Source organism: Pinus tabuliformis, chromosome X (assembly GCF_031772625.1).
Source record: "Pinus tabuliformis cultivar Carrire ecotype Pingquan chromosome X, CPIR1, whole genome shotgun sequence".
NCBI lineage: Eukaryota > Viridiplantae > Streptophyta > Pinopsida > Pinales > Pinaceae > Pinus > Pinus tabuliformis.
Genome location: NC_142308.1, coordinates 916,389,835 through 916,405,667, shown reverse-complemented (window position 1 = coordinate 916,405,667; position 15,833 = coordinate 916,389,835).

Here is a 15,833-nt window from a genome sequence, read left to right as displayed (position 1 = left end):
TGGAAAGCTAGGTGTGATACCCTCCTTTGTGGGTTAAAGTATTCTAAACCTAAGCTAAGCAAAGTTAGGTGTGACATGTAATATGAAAAGAAAATGTGTTATTAAATAAAATAATAAAATAAATTACATGGAGGGTGGATAACCAATAGAGAGGAGCTTCTGACAAATCCCATTGAGGAATGGGATAGATATGAATATTTCATGATAAAGCTTGTAGATGTGATTCTAGATAAGCTTGGATGGATTGGAGATCCATGAGATGGATGGGAGGTAAATATCCATCGGACGTGAAAAATTTGTTGGAGATAAAGGAAATATTTTATGAGGAAAAGCCTCGTGGGAGATAAAGACGAGATTTTCTAAAAAAGACCTAGGAAAATGGAAAAGTGCATAAAAGTCAGATGCCAATAATGGAAACTAAATCATGAAAGAGGGTATTAAATAGCCAGTGCATTGATCAATTGAGGACAATTGATCCTCGGCAAGAACTTTTGCTCCGGAGGAATCAGGGGTGATTCATGGTTGGGTGGTGGTTCTCCTCCCTCCAAGTTGTTGTTTTAGATGGATTCACATGTGTGAAATGTTTTGTATGTTAGTATCTTACCCTTCATGTAATTAATTTATTTTCTTCAGTATTGGATATGTTTCCCCATCTAGGCCTATTTGTTAGTATGATGCTATCTGTATTCATGTGATGGATTCCACTCTTATGCCTTTGAATGAGTATGATAGAAAATGAATTTAATGGTGATCTTCATTATGTTAGTGAAGGAACCTTTAATGTTATATAAAGCATCTAATTAACATGGAAAATCATGTTATGTGCTTGTGAATCACTATGGTATAATGTAAGTAACGAAACAATCTATGATGCTCGAATTATCTATTGCACAGATACTCAATGAGACTACATTGCATTTTGTCTGTTGCTTAGTAGTTATCTTATTATGGAACCGATGGAATATTACTATGCATGTGAATGACTGATTTAATAGATTTTATATAGTTTATGCATGCATATGGAAATTATTCATGAGATATATATGCATGTAGAACCTTTAGGAGTTAATTTTTATATAATCCAATAGACGGGGATTTTGTTACCATGCATGTCACCAGAGGTTTGATGGTTGCATGTTATTGGCTCTTGTTTCCTTCCAACTGTAGTTGTGTTATAGAAATAATTCAATGAAGATGAGATAATGTTTCTATGGTATAAAGCTCCTTCCGAAAGTTGATATATCGCTCTAACTAGGGGAAAGGAACATGGAACCTTAACTATGTCTAAGGAAATTTTAAAGTTTTTCGGGGATTTGGGCATATTTTCTGGATAGGCTATGGAGGTTCATTACAAAAAATGAATTATAAAGAAGGTGAGTACTGATTATAATTTTAATTTAAAGTGACTCGTGGTAAAATAAAATATATTAATATGTCTTCTAGAGAGCTTTTAAAATTTAGGAGTGTTGCTTAAAAAAAAAAACAAGGTTAAAAGAGAGAATTTTGGAAGGGATGTTACAGATATAGTATGTATGTTTTTGTAGACTTTAATATCAAACTTATAACTTGATTGTTAATTTGAAATTAGATTGTATATTTATTGCAACTATCCATAATTAAAATATGGAATCTTATAATTATTCAGGGGTAAAATATGGAATTGTATTTAATTGTATATTCTAGGTAACTTTCCTATTGGAGTTGTACTTGAACATTCTAAGAAATTTGTTTTGCTTCATGGAAATGTACTTGAATGACTCTTTCCAAGTGAATGTATTTTTAATAAATACAAGAAAAAGGTTTTTGAAAAATGATTAGAGTAAAAATAATGTATTGTTTTTATGTGTTTGCAAGATGTAATGACTTAACATTAAGTCATTGTCTAGCATGTTAAGCCATCTACCCGCAACAATATTGAGTACTGTTGTAATTTTATGAATATTAGGTGTTCTAATAAGTTTTCCATGCTAGAGAATTTTGCAAGTTCTATTACTTAATGTCACTCCATTTCTATACTAGATTAAATAGTTATCATAACAATAGTTTCCAAGTATGTTCTTATAAGTTGCAAGGTATATGCATCATAATTTTGCAAGTTTAAGTACAACGTGTGACTCCATTTGGATGGATTAATGGAGGTCAATGTTATAGTGAACTCACTTTTAAAAGCTTTATGAGAGTATCAAAACATAAACTAAGGAGTTTATGATCACAAATTTTGATAATGTATTGTTAGACTCTATCAAAGCTTATACATTTTTATAACTTTTAACTATTTTTTCATTACTTTCTTTATAACCAAAGAAGGAATTATTAAATTATATATATTCAAAATGATAAAATTTATCATAATTTAATTACCAATTTATATTAATAAAAAATATTATTCATTAGTATCAATAAATGTAAATTGATAATTATTATTAATTAATCAAAGTATTTTTTGTATTAATGAAATACATAAATATCCTTTAATATAAATAATGACAAACAATTTGATTGTTAATGTTTACAAAAGCATATACATATAGTCTATTTCCAATATAAATTTATATACTACTTCCAATATAAATTTTAACTTTTAACTTTTATCTTTTATGGAGAAATATAATCAACGCCAACCAATTATAAGTGAGAAAAAATTTACCATAAGAAAAATCAATCATGGTCAACCATTGTCAATCATGGTCAATAACCATGGTCACATTATGTCAAAGGTTATCCCTTGGCCAAAAATCATATTGTTAAAACCATGGTCATCCATGTTCAACCATGTTCCATCATCACTTGTGACAAAGATTGACTCAATATGAAAATAATGAATGGTCAATAACCATGGTCACATTGTGACAAAAAATGTCTCTTGTTCCAACATCACATTGTGACAACATGGTCATCCATGGTTAACCATTGTCCAATGTCACAATGTGACAACATGGTCATCCATGGTTAACCATGGTCCAATGTCACATTATGACCAATATTGTCCCAATATTAAAAGAAACCATGGTCAACCATGGTGAACCATTCTCCAATGTCGCATTGTGAGAAATATTGTGTCAACATGAAAATCAACTGTGTTCAACCGTGATCAAAAATGTTTATTTTAGGGTTTAGAATATTTATCTTAGGGTAATATATCTTGGGTTTATAATATTTATCCCTTGGGTTTATCATCCCTTCATTTTTTAGTATTAATCCCTTGGGTTTATATACCTTCAGTTTATAATATTAATCGCTTGGGTTTAATATTATTCCCTTGGTTTTATAATGCCTTGGGGTTTTAAAATTAATCCCTTAGGTTTATAATATCAATCATTTTGGTTTATCAATCTAACATTTCATATTCTTAGGGTATATGAAAATCAACCATGGTCAACCATTGTCATCCACAGTCAATGATGGTCCAGTCTTGCATTAAGAGAAATATTGTCTCAATACGACAATCAACAATGCTAGACCATGGTTAACCATGGCACACCATGGTCCAATTTTGCATTGGGACAAATATTGTCTTAATATGAAAGCCAATCATGGTTAACCATGTTGAAACATTGTTCAACGTAGTATTGGGCCAATGATTGTCCCAATATGTAAATCAACCATGATCAATCATGTTTATTTTAGCATCTATAATATTTATCTTAGGGTTTATATACTTGGGTTTATATTGTTTATCTTATTGTTGATCATAGGATTTTCTCAATATGAAAACCAATCACGATCCATGGTCAGCCATGGTCCAATTTATCATTGTGATAAATATTGTCACGATATGAAAATCAACCATGGTCAGCCATGGTCCGATGTCCCATTGTGGAAAATATGCTAAAACATGTGTTGTATGCAAAGAAACTACAAGAAACAGGTGTTCAACAAAGAACACAAAGGCTTGGAAGAATTCTAGAGGTGAACATGCATTGTTCAGATAAAATGGAAAATGAGGAATAGTTTGTTTAGTAATATTAAATAACAGATTATGATATGTATCATAGTTAAACTTCCACATCTATAAATTCTCAGAAATGGTTTGAAAATAATGCTACAGGTAGCTATGAAAGGAGAACGCTCCTTGAGACGGATGTAAATATGGAGGAGGAGCACCCTTTGTGACCAATGTAGCTATGAAAGAGGAGCACTCTTGGCAACCAATGTAGATATGGAAGAGGAGCACCCCCTGTGACCAATATACATCGGAAAAATTGCATCAGATGCCAAAGCCATAAAAGCTGTTGATTCAGAAACCATCTACCTGTGAACGAAGGCATGATGCAATGATACACCGAGGACGATGTAGAATTTAAGGGGGAGAGTATGTAACACCCCTCCCTTGTGTGCTAAATTATTGTAAACCTAAGCTGAGTTAAAGCTAGGTGCGATATCCTCCCTTGTGGGCTAAATTATTGTAAATCTAAGATGTGGAAAGCTAGGTGTGATACCCTCCTTTGTGGGTTAAAGTATTCTAAACCTAAGCTAAGCAAAGTTAGGTGTGACATGTAATATGAAAAGAAAATGTGTTATTAAATAAAATAATAAAATAAATAACATGGAGGGTGGAGAACCAATAGAGAGGAGATTCTTGACAAATCCCATTGAGGAATGGGATAGATATGAATATTTCATGATAAAGCTTCTAGATGTGATTCTAGATAAGCTTGGATGGATTGGAGATCCATGAGATGGATGGGAGATAAATATCCATCGGACGTGAAATATTTGTTGGAGATAAAGGAAATATTTTATGAGGAAAAGCCTCGTGGGAGATAAAGATGAGATTTTCTGAAAAAGACCTAGGAAAATGGAAAAGTGCATAAAATTCGGATGCTAATAACGGAAACTAAATCATGAAAGAGGGTACTAAATGTCCAGTGCATTGATCAATTGAGGACAATTGATCCTTCGCAAGAACTTTTTCTCTAGAGGAATCAGAGGTGATTCATCATTGGGTGGTGGCTCTCCTCCCTCCAAGTTGTTGTTTTAGATGGATTCACATGTGTGAAATGTTTTGTATGTCGGTATCTTACGCTTCATGTGATTAATATATTTTCTTCAGTATTGGATATGTTTCCCCATCTGGGCTTATTTGTTAGTATGATGCTATATGTATTCATGTGATGGATTCCATTCTTATGCCTTTGAATGAGTATGATAGAAAATGAATTTAATGGCGATCTTCATTATGTTAGTGAAGGAACCTTTAATGTTATATAAAGCATCTAATTAACATGGAAAATCATGTTAGGTGCTTGTGGATCACTATGGTATACTGTAAGTAATGGAATAATCTATGATGCTTGAATTATCTATTGCACAGATACTCAATGAGACTACATTGGATTATGTTTGTTGCTTAGTAGTTATCTTATTATGGAACCCATGGAATATTACTATGCATGTGAATAACTGATTTAATAGATTTTATATAGTTTATGCATGCATATGGAAATTAGGCATGAGATATATATGCATGTAGAACCTTTAGGAGTTAATTTTTATATAATCCAATAGATGGGGATTTCGTTATCATGCATGTCACCAGAGGTTTGATGGTTGCATGTTATTGCTTCTTATTTCCTTCCAACTGTAGTTGTGTTATAGAAATAATTCAATGAAAATGAGATAATGTGTCTATGGTATAAAACTCCTTCCGAAAGGTGATATATCACTCTAACTAGGGGAAAGGAACATGGAACCTTAACTATGTCTAAGGAAATTTTAAACTTTTTCGAGGATTTGGGCTTATTTTCTGGATAGGCTATGGAGGTTCATTACAAAAAAGGAATTATAAAGAAGGTGAGTAGTGCTTACAATTTTAATTTAAAGTGACTCATGATAAAATAAAATATATTAATATGTCTTCTAGAGAGCTTTTAGAATTTAGGAGTGTTGTTTAAAAAAAAAACAAGGTTAAAAGAGAGAATTTTTGAAGGGATGTTACAGATATAGTATGTATGCTTTTGTAGACTTTAATATCAAACTTATAACTTGATTGTGAATTTGAAATTAGATTATAGATTTATTGCAACTATCCATAATTAAAAGATGGAATCTTATAATTATTCAAGGGTAAAATATGGAATTGTATTTAGTTGTATATTCTAGGTAACTTTCCTATTGGAGTTGTACTTGAACATTCTAAGAAATTTGTTTTGCTTCATGGAGATGTACTTGAATGACTCTTTCCAAGTGAATGTATTTTTAATAAATACAAGAGAAAGGTTTTTGACAAATGATTAGAGTAAAAATAATGTATTGTTTTTATGTGTTTACAAGATGTAATGACTTAACATTAAGTCATTGTCTAGCATGTTAAGCCATCTACTCGCAACAATATTGAGTACTGTTGTAATTTTATGAATACTAGGTGTTCTATTAAGTTTTCCATGCTACAGAATTTTGCAAGTTCTATTACTTAATGTCACTCCATTTCTATACTAGATTAAATAGTTATCATAACAATAGTTTCCAAGTATGTTCTTATAAGTTGCAACGTATATGCATTAGAATTTTGCAAGTTGAAGTACCTGTGACTCCATTTGGATGGATTAATGGAGGTCAATGTTATAGTGAACTCACTTTTAAAAGATTTATGAGAGTATAAAAACATAAACTAAGGAGTTTATGATCACAAATTTTGATAATGTATTGTTAGACTCTATCAAAGCTTATACATTTTTATAGATTTTAACTTATTTTTCATTACTTTCTTTATAATCAAAGAAGGAATTATTAAATTATATATATTCAAAATGATAAAATTTATCATAATTTAACTACCAATTTATATTAATAAAAAGTGTTATTCATTAGTATCAATAAATATAAATTGATAATTATTACTATTGAATGAAAATTGATAATTATTATTAATTAATCAAAGTATTTTTTGTATTAGTGAAATACATAAATATCCTTAAATATAAATAATGACAAACAATTTGATTGTTAATGTTTACAAAAGCATATACATATACTCTATTTCCAATATAAATTTTAACTTTTAACTTTTATCTTTTATGGAGAAATATAATCAACGCCAACGAATTATAAGTGAGAAAAAATTTACCATAAGAAAAATCAATCATGGTCAACCATTGTCAATCATGGTCAATAACCAAGGTCACATTATGACAAAGGCTATCCCTTGGTCAAACATGACATTGATAAAACCATGGTCATCCATGTTCAACCATGTTCCAACATCACTTGTGACAAATATTGTCTCAATATGAAAATAAAGAATGGTCAATAACCATGGTCACATTGTGACAAAACATGTCTCTTGGTCCAACATCACATTGTGACAACATGGTCATCCATGGTTATCCATGGTCCAATGTCACATTGCTTGAACATGGTCATCCATGGTTAACCATGGTCGAATGTCACATTATGACAAATATTGTCCCAATATTAAAAGAAACCATGGTCAACCATGGTCAACCATTCTCCAATGTCGCATTGTGAGAAATATTGTGTCAACATGAAAATCAACTGTGGTCAACCGTGATAAAAAAATGTTTATTTTAGGGTTTAGAATATTTATCTTAGGGTAGTATATCTTGGGTTTATAATATTTATCCCTTGGGTTTATCATCCCTTCAGTTTTTAGTATTAATCCCTTGGGTTTATATACCTTCAGTTTATAATATTAATCGCTTGGGTTTAATATTATTCTCTTGGGTTTATAATGCCTTGGGGTTTTAAAATTAATCCCTTAGGTTTATAATATCATTCATTTTGGTTTATCAATCTAACATTTCATATTCTTAGGGTATATGAAAATCAACCATTGTCAACCATTATCATCCACAGTCAATCATGTTCCAATCTTGCATTAAGAGAAATATTGTCCCAATACGACAATGAACAATGCTAGACCATGGTTAACAATGTCACACCATGGTCCAATTTTGATTTGTGACAAATATTGTCTTAATATGAAAGCAAATCATGCTTAACCATGTTAAAGCATTGTTCAACGTAGTATTGGGCCAATGATTGTCCCAATATGTATATCAACCATGATCAATCATGTTTATTTTAGCGTCTATAATATTTATCATAGGGTTTAGTTTATCTTATTGTTGATCATAGGATTTTCTCAATATGAAAACCGATCACGATCCATGGTCAGCCATGGTCCAATTTATCATTGTGATAAATATTGTCACGATAAGAAAATCAACCATGCTCAGCCATGGTCCGATGTCCCATTGTGACAAAGACTGTCTCGACAATAAAATAAATCATGGTAAACCATGGTCCAATGTCATATTGTGACAAGGATTGTCTTAGTATCAAAATCATCCATGGTCAACCATGTTCCAACGTCGCATTATGACAAATATTGTCTCAATATAAAATAAACCATGGTCAACCATGGAAAATCATGGCCGATCGTGGTAAGTAACCATGGTCGCATTGTGACAAAGACTATCCCTTTGTCCAACGTCACAACATGAAAACCATGGTCATCCATGGTCAACCATGTTCCAATGTCACATTGTGACAAGTATTGTCTCAATATGAAAATCAACCATGGTCAACCATGGTGAATAACCATGGTCACATTGTGACAAAGATTCTCTCTTGGTCCAACATGACATTGTGAAAACATGGTCATCCATGTTCAACCTTAGTCTGATACCACGTTGTGACAAAGATCGCCACAATATGAAAATCAACCATGGTTAGCCATTTTCCAACATTGCATAGTGATGAAGGTTGTCTCAATATAAAAATCAATCATGGTCAACCATATTCTAATGTCGCATTATGACAAAGATTGTGTTAATGTGAACATGAGCTATGGTTAACCTTATGAACCATGCTTATTTTAGGGTTTATAATATTTATGTTAAGATTTATATACCTTGGGTTTAATATTATTCCCTTGGGTTTATAATCCATTGGGTTTTTAGTATTAATCCCTTGGGTTTATACTATTTATCTTAGGGTTTACATACCTTGGGTTTATAATATTAATTTCTTGGATTTAATATTATTCTCTTGGGTTAGGGATATTTGACCTACTCAATTTGGATATCAATCCATGGGGGTAGATTTTATTTGTTTACCTCAAGCAAACCAAGGAATTCATTCCCCCTTCAAGCCTAGCTTATCCCCTTCTTTCAAGCCTAGGTACATTCACCCTTCAAGCCTAGCTTATACCCTCATGGACTGATACTATGCATCATCATTTGGCTATTACAATTATGCTTTATAGTTGGCCAAAACTTTAGTGAACCCATGGTTTCCATCTACTCTCCCTTGGAATACTACCTGCTTTCCTTCCTACTTCTAGGCTAGTAAGCTTATTCCGTTGGTTCACGTTGTTCAGTACAATACATAAGGGTTTCAGAATTAGTCCCTTGGGTTTATAATATCAATCCCTTGGCTTTATCAATCTAAGTGTTCATATTCTTATGGTATATGAAAATCAACAATGCTCAACCATGGTTAGCCATTGTCAACCATGGTCAATCATGGTCAACCACATTGAAGCATGGTTTAATGTCGTACTATGCCAATGATTGCATCAATATGTAAATCAATCATGGTTAAATATGTTTACTTTAGTGTTTATAATATTTATCATATGGTTTATATACCTTGGTTTGTAATATTTAACTTAGGGTTTTTATATTATTTTCTCAATATGAAATTCAATCATGGTCAACCATGGTCAACAATTTTCCAATGCCACATTGTGTCAAATATAGCCTCGATATGAAAATCAACCATGGTCAACCATTGTCCAACGTCACGTTATAACAAATATTATCTCGACATTAAAATAAATTATGGTCAACCATGGTCCAATGTCACATTATGACAAGGATTGTCTCAATATGAAAATCAACCATGGTTAACCATTCTGACATCACATTGTGACAAAGCGTGTCTCTATATGAATTCAACCATAATAAATTATGGTCAACCATGCTCACATTGGGACAAAGACTGTCTCAATATGAAAATCAGCCATTGTCAACCAAGGTCGATCATGGTCAACCATGGTCACATTGTGATAAATATTGTATCTTGGTCCAATGTCACATTGTGACAACATGGTCATCAATGGTCAAGCATGGTCTAATGTCATGTTGTGGAAAATATTGTTCCAATATGAAAATAAACCATGGTAAACCATGGTCAACCATTTTCCAGCACCACATTATGAGAGAGGTTGTCTGAATATGAAAATAAATCATTGTCAACCATAGTTTAATGTCACATTGAGACAAATATTGTGTTAATATGAAAATCAATTCTGATCAACCATGGTAAGTCATGATTATTTTAGGGTTTATAATATTTATCTTAGGGTTTATATACCTTAGTTTTATAATATTTATCTCTTGGGTTTAATATTATTCCCTTGAGTTTTTAGTATTAATCCCTTGTGTTTTAGTATTAATCCCTTGGGTTTATTATTCCCTTGTGTTTGTAATATTTATCTTAGGCTTTATATACCTTGGGTTTATAATATTAATCACTTGTATTTATAATGTTTATCTTATGGTTTACCATAGGATTTTCTCAATATGAAAATCAATCATGGTCAACCATTGTCCAATGTCCCATTGTGTCAAATATTGTCTCGATATGAAAATCAACCATGGTCAACCATGGTCCAACATCGCATTGTGACAAAGATTGTCTTCACATTAACATCAATCATAGTCAACCATGGTACAATGTCGCATTGTGACAAGGATTGTATCAATATGAAAATCAACCATGGTTAACTATTCCAACATCACACTGTGACAAAACTTGTCGCTATATGAAATTCAATCATGGTCAATCATGGTCAACCATGGTCATATTGTGACAAAGATTATCTCTTTGTCCAACATCACATTATGACAACCATGGTCATCCATGGTCAACCGTGTTCCAACATCGCCTTGTGAAAAAGATTGTCTCAATATGAAAACCAACCATTGTCACATTGTGACAAACATTCTCTCTTGGTCCAGTGTCACCTTGTGACAACATGGTCATCCATTGTCAACTATGGTCCAACGTCACATTGTGAAAAAGATTGTTCCAATATGAAAAACAACCATGGTTAACCATTGTCCAACACTGCATTGTGAGAAAGGTTCTCTCAATATGAAATTCAATCATGGCGAGCCATAGTCTAACTTCTAATTGTGACAAAGATTGTCTCAATATGAAAATCAACCATGGTCAACCATGATCAACCATGTTTATTTTGGGTTTATAACATTTATCTTAGGGTTTATATACCTTGGGTTTTTAATATTTATTGCTTGGGTTTAATATTATTCCCTTGGGATTTTAGTATTAATCCATTGGATTTTAGTATTAATCCCTTGGGTTTATTACTCCCTTATGTTTATAATATTTATCTTAGGGTTTATATACCTTGTGTTTAGAATATTAATCACATGGGATTAATATTATTCCCTTGTGTTTATAATACCTTAATGTTTTAGATTTAATCCATTAGGTTTACAATATCAATCCTTTGGGTTTAAAAATCTAAGGGTTCATATTCCTAGGGTATAATATTATTCATAAGGTTTATAATATTAATCCTATGGTATGATGTTATTCATGAGGTTTATAATATTAATCCTGGGGTTTTATATAACTCCCTTGGGTTTATAATCATGGTCAACCATGCACAACCATGGTTCAATGTCACATTGTAGCAAATATTATGTCAATATAAAAATTAATCTTAGTCAACCATGGTCACATGTCTCCTTGTGACAAATATATTCTCAATATTTAAATCAACCATGTTTATTTTAGGGTTTATAATATTTATCTTAGGGTTTATATACTTTGGGTTTACAACATTTATCCCTTGGGTTTAATATTATTAGCTTCAGTTTTTAGTATTAATCTTTTGGGTCTATAAAGTAAATCTCTTGGGTTTATTAATCTAAAGATTCATATTCCTAGGGTATGATATTATTCATGGGGTTTATAATATTAATCTTTGCATTTAGTATAAATCTATTGGATTTAATTAATAATAATAGCAATATTTATATTTAGTAACACTGTTTTATTAATAATTAACCATATTTGTATTAATAAAACAAAATATTATTTATAATAAATGAATGAATTATTACTAATGATTAAATTAATTTTTATTAATATTTGTTAATTAATGATGTTATTAAATTTAATTAACAATAAATAATAACAGTAATAATATTAATGGTTAATAATAACAATTTTTTTAATTAATAATAATATTAACAATAAATTTCATTGATATATACTTTAATTTATATATATATATATATATATATATATGGAAATCTATATAAATATAAATTTATATAAATATATATTTATAAAATGTAATTAATATATCTTATAAACACTTATCAATTTAAATATAGTTGTGCTAACTAACCATTTATCAAACTTAAAAATGTCACATATATTAAAAAAAATATAAAAAATTACAGTTTGATTCACCCTTATCAACATTATCATATTATAACATGCCAAAACATTATTATACTTCATAAATCACCGTCTCGTCAACCTGACCACATTGACAGCCAAATCAAACATAAACAAACCACATAAAATCGAACCCCCAAAATCAAACCTAGACCCAATCTCAAATTTACACATTCGGACTATATCAATTTATAGACTTGAGCATCTGAACTACATTAATTTAAACACTAACGCAGTTCAAACAATCTTTCCATGGAGCGATATTGTTTTAAATCTTCATATGGGAGGGCTAAATCGATATGTATGAATTTTATAGGTGTAAATTGATATTGATATGCGTGAATATTTAAATGGATAATGATAAATATTAAATATTAAATATATTAATTATTAAATTAATTAATTATTAATATACAATCCTATTAAATCATGACATATTTCCATCATAATTGTGTTACATATTGGCTTTCATATGTTTTTGTTTTTTTAATTTCTGTGAGATGTATTCACGGCATGAAGGAAAAAACTTAAAAAAATGAAAAGACAAATGAAAATGAGTAAACTTATATATAAATTTATTTATAGGTTAAAATAGTAAGAAAGTTGTGTAAAAAGATGGGCTTGGATTAAGTAAAATTTGTAAAAATAATAATGTAATTTTGATTACTTTACAGTTTTAAGTCGTGTGATTTTTAATCATAGCTAGGTTTTCAATAGGGGAAAGATCTGCTTCTATAAGGAGAAGAGGATAGGGTGTATTACTTTTAATTTTCAGGTTATAAGTTATAAAACACTTATGGATTTGCTCAATCTTTCTCCATGATTCTCTGGAGATACTGCAACCCCAAACCTCACAACCATATAAGATAACAGGAGTGACTAAAGTTTCAAAGAGGAACTTCTTTTTATCCCACATTACGAGGTTTGCTAGGCAAGACAACTGAAGTGAATAAATAACTTTACTGAAGGGCAAGTGATGGGGCCTTCGGCCAACCTTGAGCCTTCTGCCAACCTTGAGCCTTTGGCCTAGAGGGGGTCTCCTGACACATGCATCCTTGATGGGGCCTCATCACCCCACCTTCCAACCCAAACATCCACCAACCCTCTGCTTCTTTCATTTTTTAGTTTAAACCTTTGGCTTCAGCCCTTCAAGGCCAGAGCCTTTGGCCCAACCATCCATCAACTTAGGGCAAAAACTCCTACCCACCAACCATCCATCAACTATGGGAAAAACTCCTACCCACCAACCCACCCTGTTGGGTTATTTTTTTTAGTTTAAACTTCTGGTTTTAGCCTTTCAAGGCCAACCAAATCGAGTGTAGGGTGGGCTTAGCAAAATGAACAAAACTGACCTAAAAACACTCATCTTCATAGACAACACTTTAACCAAAATATAGTACCAGTAAGCTAGTCAGCAGGGCTGACGAAAACGAGCGTAGCGTGGGCTTAGCAAAATGAACAAGCCCCACCAGCTTGTTTCAAAAGGTTGGCAAGGATGTTAGGGAGCCAGGGGACTACCTTGCCTCAATGGGAGGTTTACCATAGGAGGAAGTCAAACCTGTGGCCCTGGAGGGGACAGACATGACTCTCAGCCCCATTGCTGAGGGTGTCCATCATGGTTAGGGCTAGAAGCAGGCTTGCCAAACAAGAATGACTCCACAAGCTACACCAAGACTGCATGTCGGTCCATGGGGCCTGCTATAAACCTAATCCAGAAGGTTAGGGCTGAAGACACTGGCTTGCCACAAGCCTCATCAATTCCACAAGCTCTCTCTTTCATGTGGGCCTATGGGGCTAGCTCTTCAACCCAGCCACTGACTGTCCCTTCGGACTGTCCCTGCTATCAACCTACACTATTCTATAGAGTGTCTTCAATGTCGGGCTTTCATAGATATCCCTTCTCACTAATGGAGAATGTCGGCAGGAGTCGAAACATGCCTTAAGCCTCCTCCTCGAGCTATTCACTTGATTTTTTTCAATTTATATCAAGTTGTGGACATAGCAGGACTCGAACCCTGCGACCCTAATTGGCTCTACCCACAAAGCTATATGCCCCAATTGATTACATCCTATAGTTTTTTCTTTCTATACCCTAAAGGGTGCACTTTTTTGGTTATGAATATTGTGGGCAAGACCATTAAAATGAATAAAGAACTTGCCCGAAGGGCAAGAGATGGGGCCTTCGGCCAACCTTGAGTAAGACCTCTTAATGTGGGATAAAAAGAAGTTCCTCTTTGAAACTTTAGTCACTCCTATTATCTTATATGGCTGTGAGGTTTGGGGTTGCAGTATCTCCAGAGAATCATGGAGAAATATTGAGCAAATCTAGAAGCGTTTTATAGCTTATAGCCTGAAAATTGAAAGTAATACACCCTATCCTATTCTCCTCATAGAAGCAGGTCTTTCCCCTATTGAGAGCCTAGCTATGATTAGGTTTCTGTTGTACAAGCACAAGCTCAATAACATAGATGATCATAGACTTCCTAAGCTAGCTTTAAATTCCAGCCAAAACCACCTAAGGCTCAATCGGGGGTGGCATAAAGAGGCAAGGGCCTGGTTAAACAATTGGGAGATCAACAAGAATGATGCATTGCAAAACATAAATAACATTAAAGATATTGTTACTTCTAAGTTCAAAGAAAAAGTGTGGTGTGAGAAAGATTTAGAGGCTAAAAGAAAATTAAGTTATTATAAGAAGGTCATCAACCTCACCCTATAAGATCAAAAGTATCTCTCTATTTTAACTAGCTCAAAGAAGAAAATTAATATAGCAAAGATTAGAACGAATTCTCATGAGCTCCATAGTGAAACAGGTCGTTGGGCAGTTCCTAAAACGCCATGGATAGAAAGGCTCTGCCATATATGTGAGAATGGGAACATCGAGGATGAAAACCACTTCCTCTTAGAGTGCCCTATGTACAACCACATTAGATCTCAGTTTCACAATCTTTGTCACAATACTGGCCTTCCTAGCCTTTTACAATGTCAAAATTATAGTGAGCTTGGGAGGCTTCTCTCCAAGCTTTTTGAGCATAGGAATAAAATCTTAAATCAAAATAAATAATTTGTTTCTTTAGGTCCAATAGACCAATATTTGGTCTCAACAAACATTAACCATCATCATCATCATCATATTTATTTACAATATATATAAGTAATTGTTTTGATTTATTTATATAAATATATTATTATGTTTTAAATAATTTAGATTATTATTTGATATTAAATGTAGGGTTTTGATATTATAATGATAATTTTTTGATAATATATAATTATTTATTTTTTTATGATTAATTTTATTGAAAATTTTATTATCACTGTAATATAATAGAATATTTATCTTTGTAATATATGTGTTGATTTAGTGA